Source organism: Sus scrofa, chromosome 7 (assembly GCF_054392235.1).
Source record: "Sus scrofa isolate SSC_HxYL_T2T_F1_AM1 chromosome 7, Sscrofa_HxYL_maternal_Yorkshire_Landrace_v2.0, whole genome shotgun sequence".
NCBI classification, from domain to species: domain Eukaryota; kingdom Metazoa; phylum Chordata; class Mammalia; order Artiodactyla; family Suidae; genus Sus; species Sus scrofa.
This window is the reverse complement of record NC_139389.1, coordinates 65,905,894-65,920,663: the sequence shown is the minus strand read 5'-3', so window position 1 is coordinate 65,920,663 and position 14,770 is coordinate 65,905,894. Positions and strand designations below refer to the sequence as shown.

General features: G+C 37.2%; 1 protein-coding gene across 12 annotated transcripts in view; it reads left to right on the top strand.

Moving 5' to 3' along the window:
• PEAK1 (pseudopodium enriched atypical kinase 1) overlaps positions 1-14,770 on the top strand; it is a 284,832-nt gene that overhangs the window by 172,506 nt on the left and 97,556 nt on the right. The window contains exon 8 of one of the 12 annotated variants that reach the window (XM_084966098.1): positions 4,778-4,864. The gene's annotated coding sequence lies outside the window, so the exon portion shown is untranslated. 12 annotated transcript variants of the gene reach the window in all.

The window sequence follows — 14,770 nt, the reverse complement described above, 5'->3', positions numbered from 1 at the left end:
AGCACAGTTGTGTGGCTTTTCTCTGGTTATGTTCATCTGGTCAGAAGTAGGCTTAGAGCAAGCATTTTACTAGTAGAGGGAAGGAGGGACAAGAGAGTATTTGCAAAGTGGAAAAAAGTGGAATGTATCTGAGTAAAGAGGGAAGTGAAAATACTGATTACGAATACTGATTTTGTATCTTGATAAGATCCAAGAATTGTTGGAGTTAATATCTGCATTTCAATCATAACAGATATGATTCATGTGGACTGTGGGCCACTCTTGAAGAAACATTTACAGTAGTTTTGAGTTATAATGCTAGTCTTAGGGCAAATATTTCTTTTTGTCAAATTTCACAGTATATCTTTTTAAATAGAGGTGCTAGTAAGAAAAATGAATTTATACACAGATGTAGAAGATACTAATCATTAAGGCTTTAGTGAATAGATTAGCAGTCAGAGAAAATGAGTGTAACAGTTGTTCTTTTAAAAATTTAACTTTTAAAACATACTGTTAATCGAACAGCCATTACACTGTACCTACATGCATTATAATTTTTCTTGTATAGTAATTCTTGCTCAAATCTTTGACTTCCATTTATTTCTGGAATTTTCAACCTATTTGTGTATTTTTTTCCAGCTTTCTAATTTTATTTTTAAAACATAAAGTATACCGTAAATAATAATGGAAGAGAAACAGGAAATGAGAAAACATCCGAAGACAAATCACGAGAGTAAATTTTGGGAGGGGAAACAGGTGGATGGGTTTTTAGGGAGCTGATGGGGAGGGCACTTGCAAGGGTGGAGGTGACCTTGAGGAAGGTGGTTTTGGAAATTGGCCCCGGGCTCTTTCCAGAGCCAGTGCAGGACCTAGTATAGTGGGGGCTGGAGCAGTCAGTGCAGGCTCTCCCTGCAGGGCTGCTGAATTCTCCTTGGGCCCTTGGTCTCCTGCAGAAGCTGGTGCAACATTTCCCTCCAGCTGAGGTAAACACACATCAGTGTCTGGGGCTGCTGCCAGAGCAGCTGCAGGTTCTCCTTGTGTGGGTGGTGAGTCCTCATGTGGCTCCAGGTTTCCTGCAGGAGCAGCTGCAGGTTTCTCCCTACAGGGCTGGTGAGTCCTCATGTGGACCTAGGCCTCCTGCTGGAGCAGCTCCAGGTTCTCCCTGCTTGGGTTGTGCCTTGGCCTTTGGCTCCTGCTCTCATGCTGGAACTGTGAGAGAAGAAAAGCTTCCTTGCATGCTTGCCTTGCCATGTGCTATTCCAAGGATAGCAGTCTTTCCAGAACCTTCCAGACCAGTCCCAACCCACCAACTTCTGGGTCTGCAGTCCACCAGGTGGGTAGTGTGGGTTAGTCTTTGCTCCTGGCCCAACACCTTCCTTTGGGAACTCCTCGCTGTGTGACCCAGAACTCAGCTCCCCCCACACTCACAAGGCCCGGTCCCCATCTTCTCACCTTCAGGCTGGGCCTCAGGGAGCACAGCTGTCCAGCGGACTCAGGCGTAGGTGGACTTTGTCCTAGTGCCAGAACCGGATGTGCTGAGCTCCCCCGAGCCTGGCAGAGATACCCAAGGAGCTGCCCATGTGGAGTTTCATCTGGAGGTCTTCTGCCTTCCTTGCCTGGCTCCTGAAGTGTCTCAGGGGCAGGGGTGGGGGGGGGGGGGGACTCTGCAATGAGAATGAGCGGCAGAGGGCCCGGCCCTGAGGTGTCAGAGCGTTGCAAGGCCATTATCTTCTCGCTGCTTCTTCTGCCCCCTTGAACTTCTGTTCCCAGATAAGGTGAAACCTTGTCTGCTCAGATACCCACCCTCTGGGAGGAGTGGGAGCCCCCTAGAGGGCTGGGGGTACAGCTCGCACACAGGGCTCAGCCCTGACTCTAAACAACCCCCTTCTCCCCAGTCAGCTTTGTCCTGGGGTGTGGACGTGACCCTCCCAATTGGCATCCAACCCCACGTCAGCCTGCTCTTGCTTGAGGCAGACCCACCCTCACAACCCCCCTCTGCACACAGTCATCCAGGGAGGAGACACGAGGCTACTGAGGCTACTGTGTGGGATCAGAAGGGTCCCTTTGCTGGGCTGGAGTTCCCTCTCCCTGTGTTACCTCCAGGTCCCTGCAGGCAAAGGCCCATAGGCGTCTGCCCTGAGTTCTGATCCATTTTCTGCTGGATTGGCAGGTATTGTCTCTGCTGCGGCCTCAGCCTTGGGAGAACGGGACACAGCAAAGCAAGTCCATCCCTCCTCTGTCCTCTCCTGGAGAAGTGGGTGCCTGACTACCCAGGTTCCAAGTTCTGTTGGGCTCTATTGCCAGGGAAGTGAGGTCACTTCCTGGGGTCCACTTAGCCGGCCTTCGTCCTTCTGCAAAGTTCCCCAAGGGTACCTCTGGGCTACCTCCCACAACCCCAAGTTCTAGTCTGACAAATGTTCTTGGTAATTTGATAGGGATTGCATTGGATCTGTAGATTGCCTTGGGTAGTCTGCCATCTTAATCCTCCTATTTGTATATTTTAATTACAATATTTTACCCACATCTGAAAATAAATTATACTCTGAAAACGTTTTTATTGCAAGAAAATTCTGAATTTTAGTTTAATTTGGGCAGTTTCTCAAACTGAAGACACCGTCTTTAATTCCTTATACTCAGTTATGCAGTTGCAGATTGTTCTCAGTAAAACCTTGTAGTTTTAACTATCCCCCTTTGCTTAGGAAGCCTTTACAGTTTTCCTTTATTAAATTGATGAAAAGAGGTCTGAGTTGGCTAAACCACTAGATATTCTTTTTTTAATTGAAACTCACATATTTATTTTTTTATTATTTTTTTTCTTTTTGTCTTTTTTTTTTTTTTTTTGCTATTTCTTGGGCCGCTCCCGCGGCATATGGAGGTTCCCAGGCTAGGGGTCAAATCGGAGCTGTAGCCACCCGCCTACACCAGAGCCACAGCAACGCGGGATCCGAGCCGTGTCTGCGACCTACACCACAGCTCACGGCGACGCCAGATCGTTAACCCACTGAGCAAGGGCAGGGACCGAACCCGCAACCTCATGGTTCCTAGTCAGATTCATTAACCACTGCGCCACGACGGGAACTCCTGAAACACATATTTAGTTTTTCACATATTTTATTGCTGAGCTTCAGTGGTATGTCATGAAATTAGTGAGCTCTATTAGAATATTTCAAACTATCAAACTTATAAGAATGGTTAGAATGATTTCCCACAAATCTATTCTTTGTTAATTACAGTTATTTTATACTGAATTTTTTTTCAAGTACCTTATGTCATTGTGTATTTACTGTAGTTATTAGATGCTTTTGGGCAACTGCCTTATTGTTATGACTATTGTTGGTGCTTTTTCTGGCAGTTTAAATCAATTACCAGATATTTTAAGTGGCCAACACTGGACCAGGCTATAAGAATACAAACAAAATACAAAATAAGGTCCCAGGTGTAAGTGTTGCTTTTAGATGTTTATGTTTTGCCCCTAATTTTGCTTTTCACTTCTTAATAGTAGTACTGCATGTTGTAAACCTAGTTACACTTCTTGCTGTTTTGTAAATATATTTGACTTTGCTATTTCTGTGTCTTTGCTGTGCTGTTTCTCTTCCACCTTCTTTCCAATTCTGAGTAGTCTTTCCTCATTAATACTTATCTCAAATGCTATCACCTGTATGATGTCTTGCCAGATGCTTCCTTTACGCATATAGTGGCACTTATGTTTGCCCTATTTTAAATATTAATATATTTTATGTTATTCTCCCTCTTACTTGAAATATGCTCCTTGAGACTAGTATCTTATTTTACTGATTTTTGTATACACCATGTCATACCTGACATATAGTACGCACAAAATAATATATGTTGAGTTAAAGATCAGGAACAGCTAAATAAAAATAACAAATGTGATAAAAGTAGCCAGGAGTCAGATATCTCTAATCATGAGAGAAGTGATCAGTGTTGAGTTGCTGAGGAGGTAGGACTTGAATTGAGCCTTGTATCTGGGGACCCTAAAATAAAACCAATCGAGTGGTGCAAGGGAATGATAAATTTCATTTTTAAATGGCAGTTTTCTTAAAGTGGGTAAATTTTGAGAGATTTGATAGTTTGATTTTTCCTGGTTAAAATAGTGTTACAACTTCATTCATTTTATGAATTATACAGCCTTTTCGTATAGTGAATATACAGGAAAGAAAATCATATCTAGTCCAGAAAATCCTCGTACCTGTTCTTAGAGTAAGGATGTCTCTGTAGTTGATAACAAGCCCTATTATAAAAGACAATAAATCCCAACGAAGTGATCTGCCTCATATTCCTTTGAAATGCATTTGGAACTCTGGAGCTTGTTTTCAGTCCTAGAGGCTTGGCAGCTGATCTCTATTGAGTACTCCCGACTCTCCCAGAATAGTTTTGTAGGCGATTGCTTGGTTTAGAATGAGGAAGGAAGTTCTGCAGAGCTGCTAGAATGAGAATGACTGGAATAGCTGATAAAAGGCTGAGCTTTCTATGGCCAGTACATCCGGAGTTATAGAGAAGCCGCATGCTAGTCTCCTGTGGCAGAACCAGGTCTCCTGGGGGAGAATGAAGCTGGTTTCAACTATCAAATGGGTTATCTAAAAACAAGGCCATCTTCTCCATTAGTGCCCAGGGCCCACAGTACTTTTAGTGGCCCATGAAAATGTTTTAATGTCTTTTAAAATTAAGAGAAGATGAACAAAATATTTTAACAAATGACATTAGTATGTTTGTCTTCATACCCAAACAGCCATAAAGTATAATTTTTCTTTTTCTTTTTTTTTTTTTTTTTTTGGAGGACGGTCTACAAAGACTGTGTGTCTGGGGCCTATAAAAGTCATAATGCAGACCTACCTGAGGCCTGAGATCTACCCATTCTCTCAAGGTTGGTGCTAGACTATGAAAGAATGGCAAGTTTAGGCAGATGTCTGATATTCTAATTCAGTTCATCTCCCTCTCTGCATCTTAGTGTCTTCATCTGTCTAATGAGGAATATGGACCAAGCAACCTGTGAAGGCCCTTGCAGGTCAAACTTTCTTCAATGAAATCCTGTGTCAGAAGCTCTGGAATAGTTGCAGGCCAAAGCAGATTATCTAACATGATCTTATTGTAAAATCTCGGGTCCTGTGAGAACCTGTAGGGGCACAGAACAGGCCTAGTAACCATCCTATATTTTTTGAGTCCAGTTAGAAGTACAATTTCAGAAATGATAGGAGAATGAAGTGTGTGGTATTAGAATGCAGTTGGTAAAAGATTAGAACTAGTAAGTGCCTTGCATGTTGTAAGTACTCTTTAAAAATAAATGGATAAAATAATGATGGGTATAAAATATTTGCTTATTTTCTTAAGAGAAATCTGTATTTACAAAAAAAAAAATAAAAATAGTAACCTGTGGGATTTTTTTTTTATTCCCTACAGAAAAATCATCTAAAAATCTAAAGTATTGAAATTTCATTTCTACAAATTATAAGATTCTGAAGATTAAGCCAAGAGCCCTTTTAAATTGTTGTCTTTTGGTTATTTATAAGGTTTTATCCTTCTCTCTCTAATCCAAAATGTGTGCTATATTAAAATATTAGAACAGTATTTCTCTAACTTCTACCTCTACTGTCTGCATGTTTTCCATTTTTTAGATTATTGGTAGAAAATGGTCAGTCCCTATATAATGTTTCTTCTGCAGTAAATGGGCCTCTGTATCACTTATAGTGCTCCAAGCTCCTTGTTTGCTTAGAGATAGCATGTTGATAGGAAACAGTGGATGCCTACAAAATGCATAATTAAAAAAGTAAGTAATTTGCTAAAGAACAGATACTACAAAATGACAAAGAAATTGCTTCCAGATTGGCTTGGTTTTTTTTTTGTTGTTGTCTTTTGATGTACATCAGAAGCACCTGAACTTCTTTTTGCTTTATTTTTTATTGAAGTATAGTTGATTTATAATGTGTCAATTTCTGCTACACAGTAAAGTGATTCAGTTATGCATATATAAATATATATATACACACTCTTTTAAAAATATTTTTTCCATTATAAGTTTACCATTAAAATTTATACCATTTTGTCCATTATAGTTTATAGGGCATTGAATATATGAACTACTTTTTTTTTTTTTTTTGTCTTTTTAGGCCCACACCCATGGCATATAGAGAGGTTCCCAGGCTAGGGGTCGAATCGGAGCTACAGCTGCCAACCTACACCACAGCCACAGTAATGCTGAATCCCAGCCAGGTCTGCGACCTACGCCATAGCTCATGGCAGTGCCGGATCCCCAACCCACTGAGCGAGGCCAGGGATCAAACCCGCATCCTCATGGATCCTACCTAGTCAGGTTCATTAACCGCTGAGCCACGACAGGAACTCCTGAACTACTTTTTAAAAAATAAGGATGTTCCTGTGCCATCTCAGACCTGCTAGTATAGGATTTATGGGGATATAACCCATGCATCTGTATTTTGAAAAGATCCCAGATGGTTGTGACAGGCACTAAAGGTTGGGAACTTCTGAAGTATAATATAATAGAAAGAGGCATAGACTTCAGACTTAGATCTGAGTCCAGAGTCCAGATCTGCCGCAGTGAGTGTATGAACGGAGACCTCAGTCTATGACCAAGTAATTTCAATTTACTTATCAATAAAATAAGAACGGATAATACTTTAATAAGGTAGTTGGGAGGTTAAAGGAGATAATAGATGAAAAGTGCTTGATAGGGGGTGATAGCTGGTGTTGTTATTCCAGTAGTGTGGAGTTATCCTCAGTTTTCATCTAGACTTGTGAAGAGTGAGGTTTTTTTCCTCACAATAGCTCTTTTCTTCATCCAAAAAAATATTTATGCAGAACTTCCTCCAACTATCTTTTAATAGTCTGATTTACTTTGGGCTTTGAACTTTCTCCAAGTTTGCATTTGGACTACTGAGAAAATAGGAGTGAAAGTAGGTGGCGTCTTGGCTTTCAGTTTCCCTAGCATCCTCTGGAGTAGCTAATTATTTTTGGATCCAATTTTGGTTATTCATTGTCTTATTTTAAAAACAGATATGTTGGTATATCATAAACTTGGGACATAAACGTGTTAGTTCCTAAACCATAGAAGAATGGGGTTTCGTTTAAAGAACATATGGATGCCTGATTCTTTGTATTGGCAACTCCATCATCATATGTTTATGGTTAATTTCTGTAGGTTTATAAATAATTCAGATTTCTTTTGAAATATCTCAGGTCAGTTTGACAGTGTAATGGTGAAGAACTTCAAGAGAAAGGTGAAGGAGAGAGATACTGTTCTGTTATGATCTTTCTGTCTGTAGAATATCACCCACATATTCTTTTATTTTCATTTGCTACAAACTTGACAGAATTAAAAGAAACGTATTGATTCCCCTTTTTGTTTCTTAGTTAAGGATTGATCAGATACTCAGAGTATAATGCTGAATAAGCATGAATTAATTACATAGACTGTGCCTAGGATTTAACAAGGCTATGGCTGGCTGCTTTCTCCCACGAAATTTACACTCACAGTGCCTTCTCAGCAAGGGGCTCCCCCTTTATTTACTTTATTGATTTCACCGTATATAGAAAAGAGTGTGTTAAATGTTGTTTCAAATTTAAGCATTACAAATGCTGGAGATTGTGTGACATCATGCTTGATGTAGCCTTCCTACTTCTTTTATTTTTAGGATTGCCTTTTAACATATCAAGAGTGGTCTTCCATTATGCCTAGTTATTTGACATTTTTTGTAAACCTCTGCTCAGATTGCACTATTGCATATTTCTGGACCAGAACACCATATAGTAAAAATTATTACTGTGACTATTTTTAGATAAGGAAGTTCAGAAACTATGGCATATGAGAATATGAATAAACCAAAACCATTTTAACCCCTTTATGCATTCTAAAACCTGAACAGCCATCCTAGCGTAACACTAGTCTATGAAACGTTAAGTTGTCTACTATGTATAGACTCCTTGTGAACATACAAAAGAAGTGGACTGTCTCAGAGAAAAAATGTGGTTGGGAAAATATCCAAAGATCCATAAATGCAATTATAAGGTAATATCACACACCAAACTCTTAACAGGGGCCCAGTGTAGTGTAATGCTTGAGAGCATAAACTTTATTTTTTATTTTTATTTTTTATTGAAGTATTATTGATTTACAGTGTTGTGTTAATTTCTGCTGTACAGCAAAGTGATTCAGATATACATATGTACATTTTAACATATTTATCATATGATTTATCATAACATTAATTATAGTTCTCTATGCCATATAGTAGATCTTGTTGACTATTCCCTCCATGTATTATTGACAGCATAAACTTTAGAACCAGATTGCCTGAGCTAAAATCCCAACTCCTCTGCTAACTATGTCATTCTGGTCAAGTTATCTTAAAGTGCTTCAGTTTTTCATCTGTAAGGTGGAGATAGTTATTGATTTAAAGTGTGGAGGATTTTGAAACCCAAGTTAAGATATTTGGGTTTGCTATTCTGACAAACAGGAAGTCATGATAATTGAACAGTCAAGTTACATGATGAAATTAACTGAGGAACATTGTTTTAATGAGTGTATTGGATGGAGTGAGAGCACCTAGAGGCAGTGCAACTGTGGAAGTGGAAATAGATGAGTAAGACTAGAAATCACTGTGAAAAAAAATCGAGATTTCATGATAGTTTGGGTGTGTTTTTAAACCCCCTTCTCCCTACAAATGGCGTAATTCAGCAAAATCTTGGAAAATGCTGGTGTAGCAGCTCAGTGGAAATCTCCTGTAAGTGCTGTCAGAAATTATAAGCTCTGGGGACTCCAGCTGGTAATGTGTGCATTCACTTACAGCTTCCTTTTCCCCTTTATACACGAGAGCACAACAGGAAATATTGGCTTATCCCTGTAGGACGTATCTCTATAGGAGATGCTTACTGAACTGAATGCCTTTGTTTAGAACTAATTGACCTTTCTAAAACAGCAGTTTTTTTAGAGCTTACCCAAATTAGGCAGACTTTAACCATCTGATAAGTCAGAGACAAATCCGTCCTCTTTTAAGCAAGGTCAACAATTCTGTTGAAGGAGAAAAGAAACAAAGACAGAAGGCGCCATCGGACAAAAGAATGTGATATTAGTAAACACTAGGCAGTTAAAAAATTTATTATAATTTGAATATTTATTTGTATTACTAATTTTTTTGCTGCTTTTATGGTATTATCTGGGTGCCACTAGTCTTTTTTCAGTCCTTTTTGTTGTAGAATGTTAAATTTACAAGATTGTAAAGTAGAAGAGTCTGGAATTAGACACTATGCAGTGTCTCAGTATCTTGGTCTGAATTTATTTTTCTGTGGTTGGAGAGTTTGTTAAAGTAGAAAAACTAAAATTCTACCTATTTTTAAAGGTTTTTGAGAATTTTGACTCAGATATTTTTTACTTTTATGCATGACAAAGAATCACCCTAACAAAAAAAGAAAATTGCTTTAAGAGAGAATTCACTTAAATTATATTCAGAGGGATATATTTTGGCTCAGAGGCAGTCTTTATTGTTGTTCCATATAAGTGCATTATAAACCTAATAATTGTAAATAATCACTTTTTAAAAATCTCTCAACTGAGACTGTTGTTTTCCCTTTAAAATTAACACATTTTCAAGTGGTTAGTTACTTCAATCTGGTTGTTTTTAACTATCTGGCTAAACTCTTATTTTTGTTGAGAAGAGTGACCTATCAGTAATTTTATGTTTTAGTTTACATAACAGGATAGCGGTAATTTTATTTTATTATCAATTAATTACTTAATGGATTTAATTGTGTTCTCTCTATAATCAGATGCATTGCACTCTTCTCACTAGTTTTAATGATTTGGGAGGTGGCTAGCTGTGTAAGAGAAGTAGGATATTTTTATAAGGTCTTTCACAAATGAATTAATAAATCCATTCCTTTAGTCATGATGTTAGAGACCACTATTGATACAGAAAATTGCATTTTGTAGAGTAATATCCAGGTTGCCTGCTACTATAGTTAAATTATAAGGAAAATCTTGAATTTAGGTGAGTATAGCTCTTGCTTATAAATGCATTTCATTCTTGCAAGTCATATCATGGCCCTTGGGCCCTAATCACTCTAAGGTAAAACTCTGGCTAGGCATATGCTATTGTTTTTCAGTTTAGACTTGGATGTTAACTAAGAATGGGTGAAAAGTGAGACATGAAACTAGATTCCTAAGAGGTAGGAATCAGAGAATGGAATAATGACTTCAGAATTTGCTACAGAAGTGTTCCTCGCACTGGAAGCTAAAGCTACTTTTCACAGTTTACGACTTAGTCACATGAGGGAAATACATTAAAATACTTGTTTTTCCAGGAAGTATTGTTGGCCATAGGCTAATTTCAACCTCTTTAGAGGTAGTTTTGAGCATCATTTAGTCATTACTGGCTTACTTATAATTAAAGTCATTACTTTTCTCAAGCTTTCATGAACGTACCAATCTTTTAAAAACATACAAACTTACATACATATAGTAAATCTGGAATGGGGCCTGAGATTCTGCATTTCTAGCAGTGATACCAATGCTGCTGGTTGGTGAACCACATTTTGAGTAGGTGGAGTCTAAATAATTGTTCTTATCTGTAGTTCCTATCTCCTTACTGTGTTTGCATTTTTGCCTATAAGATTAGCTGTTTGCCCTTATTTGGTCACTTCAAACTATTTCAGAATACTTAGTTGTCCTATGACAGAGAAAATTGTGTCACCCTTTTATTAATGAAATCCCATGTTTGTCTCAAGATATAGTGGTGTTCCCCAGAGGAGTCTTATTGTTTCTGTTTATAAGAAAATTGAATCACTGAGAACAGTTGACTAACACAGATCTTTCTGTTTAATTATGGTTATATGAAGGAAGCATGGGTTTTAGAGTGAGACCTGGACTCTCTGACCTTGGTCAAATTATTTAATTTCTTTACCTCTCAATTCATTTGTCTGCAAAATGAAAATATTTACCTGCCTAAGGTCATTGAGATGGTTAGTGATTAGCAATAATATATTTAAAGCACCTGTATAGTACCTATAGTATTGTAGGCATTTAGCATTTGATAATAAGCATCCCAGTCACTGAATGGGATGAAACAAGCATTAAAAACCAAATAATAATTTTCTTAGCATCAGGCATTTCATTAGCGATATAGCTAATGAGAAGGAAAAAAAAATGAATTGTTGTCTGTGAAAGTAAATTAAAGGTTAAAATCATGTTAAAAATTTTCAGGTTTATGTTTTACTTCATATTTTTTTGACTGCCTTTATTTTATTTTATTTTAGTTGTACAATGATCATCACAATCCAATTTTATAGTTGTTTTTATAACTATTTTTGAAAAAACTAATTCATGATTTGATTTCCTTGAGATACTTAGAGTCAGATCACTTTTCTGAATGACCATTTAAATCCCTATGATTCATAAAAGAAATAAAATTTTAGAGTCTCAACCCATTTTGAGTAAGATAATTAATTTGATTCTATCCTGACTTGTCTGAATTTTTAAGGTTAAGATATGTCCAAATAGTAGCATTCTCAAGGACTCTTATGTGTCCTTTTTCTGAGTATAGTATAGAGGAAAATCATCAGGAGCAACACAGCTGGCACTTTGAGGAAAATAACTTAAAATTGGCATTGCATGCTAAGCCTGGAAAAGCTTACACTTGTTCAGTTACTAATCTTTTTCAGGCAGAGCCTTTGATTTGGCCCAAAACTACTACAGCTTACCATAGAAGTGATCTTACTTGCTGCCAAAATCCTTCACAGAACAGTGCATTCTGAAACACAAGCATATATGCTATTCTATTTTTTTGTTTGTTTTGTTTTTAATTTCTTTTCCTCACTCACATTAGCTGGTTTCCTTATCTTGGGCATGAAATGTTTGCCCAGTTAGGTGCTTCATGACAGATTCTTTCCAACAGCACATGTGTTCCAGAATAACCCATTAGCCATGTTATGTAATTAGGAACTCTAGGTTGGGTTATTCATCTGAAAAAAAAAAAAAATTCTCTCAGTACCCCTGGGCTTAGCAATATAGATCCACACTATCATTTGTCACACTTCAAAGCTAATTGAAATCAGCCAGCCTATGTTTCAAAATATCTGCACATATTACCAACCATCTGGCTGCTCACAAATGATGAAGACATTTAATATAAAACCTGGTTAATGCACTACCCTCTCACCTCTAGAGAACAAATCTTGCCTAGGACACATATAGTCTTACTTTAGTGTTGGTCTGCAATAAAGGGCGGACATTTGAGTCCCCGAACTCATAACAATTTGATGTAATCCCTCCCAGGTGACTGACCATGTGATAGATATTCAGAATGACCTTTGCTGCACTCATTCAGAACTGCAAGGACAGAACAGAAGGTTTATGTGTATTCAACAGGGCAAGAATATTTAGAGTACATTGCATGTAGGTAAAGGGCATGTGAGACTTTTTTAGTAACTCAAGGTAATTTTTTCTGATTATGAAAGTGATAAATGTTGAGTCAAATAGGCTTGTAATAGGAAATTTGGAATATATGCATTTTCATTTAACATTTTGTTATTTACTCATCTTTCAGTCTTTTTATTAGGTTTATGTGCATTGTTTTCAGTAAAACTGGGGTTATTCTGTATGTAGTATTTATTCTTTTTAAACCTAGTTGTGTTCTATGAATGTTTTTCAGTGTTGTTAAGCAACCATCTCTATTTCATTAACTATAATATTTTGTCATATTGTGGTAATATCTTAAGTTACCACTTCCCTATTATGGGACATTTAACTTGTCTTTCATTTCCTTATCATAAATAACATTGTACTGAACATCCTGCAGAAAATATTTGTGCATATAGATTAATCATTGCGCATATAGCATTGCCTTCCTTTAGATAAATTCATTGAAATTGCAAGATCAAAATACATATAAATATATAATGTGCTTTTTTGTTCTTTGTTTCTTTGTATATTTGGAGATGTTTTAATGTATGCCTTTTCACCCTTGAAAAGACTTGTACATTTTTTGTACTCTCCTTGGTAGTGTGTAGAATAACCCACAGCCTAACCAACAGCTAGACATGGATTTTAAATTTTTTTTTTTACATTTTAGAGCAATTTGATAGATGATTTGCTGGTTTCTTAATGTTATTTTACTTTGAATTTCTGTGAATTTCAGTAAGGTAGCCTATCCTGTTGGCAACACCATAATTATTTTTGCTGAGATGTCTCAGATAAATTTCTTTTGTTTTTTTTTTTTGTTTTTTGTTTTTTGGGTTTTTTTTTGGCTTTTGTCTTTTTTGTTGCTATTTCTTGGGCCGCTCCCGCGGCATATGGAGGTTCCCAGGCTAGGGGTCTAATCGGAGCTGTAGCCACCGGCCTACGCCAGAGCCACAGCAACGCGGGATCCGAGGTGCGTCTGCAACCTACACCACAGCTCACGGCAACGCCGGATCCTTAACCCACTGAGCAAGGGCAGGGACCGAACCCGCAACTTCATGGTTCCTAGTCGGATTCGTTAACCACTGCGCCACGACGGGAACTCCTCAGATAAATTTCTTATATACCTGTCAACTCTAGTCATACATTAATAAGAAGGAAATATTCCCCATTCAAGGAATACATTCTAGGTGGTGATAAGCAACAAGAGGTCAACTTTTAAAAGACATTACATTTGTTCTGCTACCTTGAAGCTTCTGAGTAAAAGTTCTAATTTGTACATCAAGAAAATCTCAATACATAGTACATTTTTGTTAATCAACTCTCTAAAACCAAGCAAATTTAACTAAGATCTTCATCATCTTTTACCAAATTTCTGATGAAGGATTTTCTTTTCACTGAAGAGTACTACTTTTACTCTTCTTCCTACTAATTAATCATGGCCATATTTTCTTCCTTTCTCCCTCACCTTTTTTTTAAAAAAGTGCAATTTTATTTTGCTTTTGTCATACTTAAATTGCTAGCTTGTGTGCGTTTGTTTTGTGGAAGAGGGAGGGAATGTTGATGTCTATACTCAACATATAAGAAAAAATATATGCACATAAGTCAAAAGTAAATAATAGTTTTAATAGCATTAAATTAAAATTGCTTTTTAAAAATGAATTTTAATATGTAAGATCAGAGTATAAAATTACAGTAGCCCACTGAATTCAAACTGTTAATTAGTTAATGAGGGTAAAGTACTTTGAAGATGAAGAGTACTTTCTAAGTGCTATATATTGTTTTAATTGAGGTTTTATTTTTTATAGTAGTGATTGCTTGAAGTCAATTTTGTTTTTATGGTATTTCAGTCAAAAAGAGGTTTTAGTCTTTTTTCCTGTCTTCATTTCAAATTTTTGGTTATAAAAGTACTGATGAGACTGTAGTATGGGCAGTCCTATAAGTCGGCTTGCATTAATGGCAGCTTTACATCCTACTTGGAAGTGGGTTTGGGAAATAAAGTTGGTTTTCACTTCCCACCGTTATAGGTATATCCTGATAGAAGGATACCTACTGTATGTCTGATACCAGAGCCCATATAACTACAGTCTGTAATTATCTGTCACCCACCAGAAGAACCAGACTTATATATCTAAAGAGTAATTTTACATTGATTTGCTCTTAAAATAGTCTTCACTTTTAAATAAATAATGAAGGGAGCACTTCTTGCCTAATAACAGGAAAATTTAGTCTTTTTGTGACAATTCAGATTACTGATAAATTTTAGGGTCATCAATAAGTCATTTGCTAAATCATCTCATTTCCATTCCTTACTTTGTATTCCCTCTTCCAGTGGCCTAGTTAAGACCTCATTACCTATTGGCACTA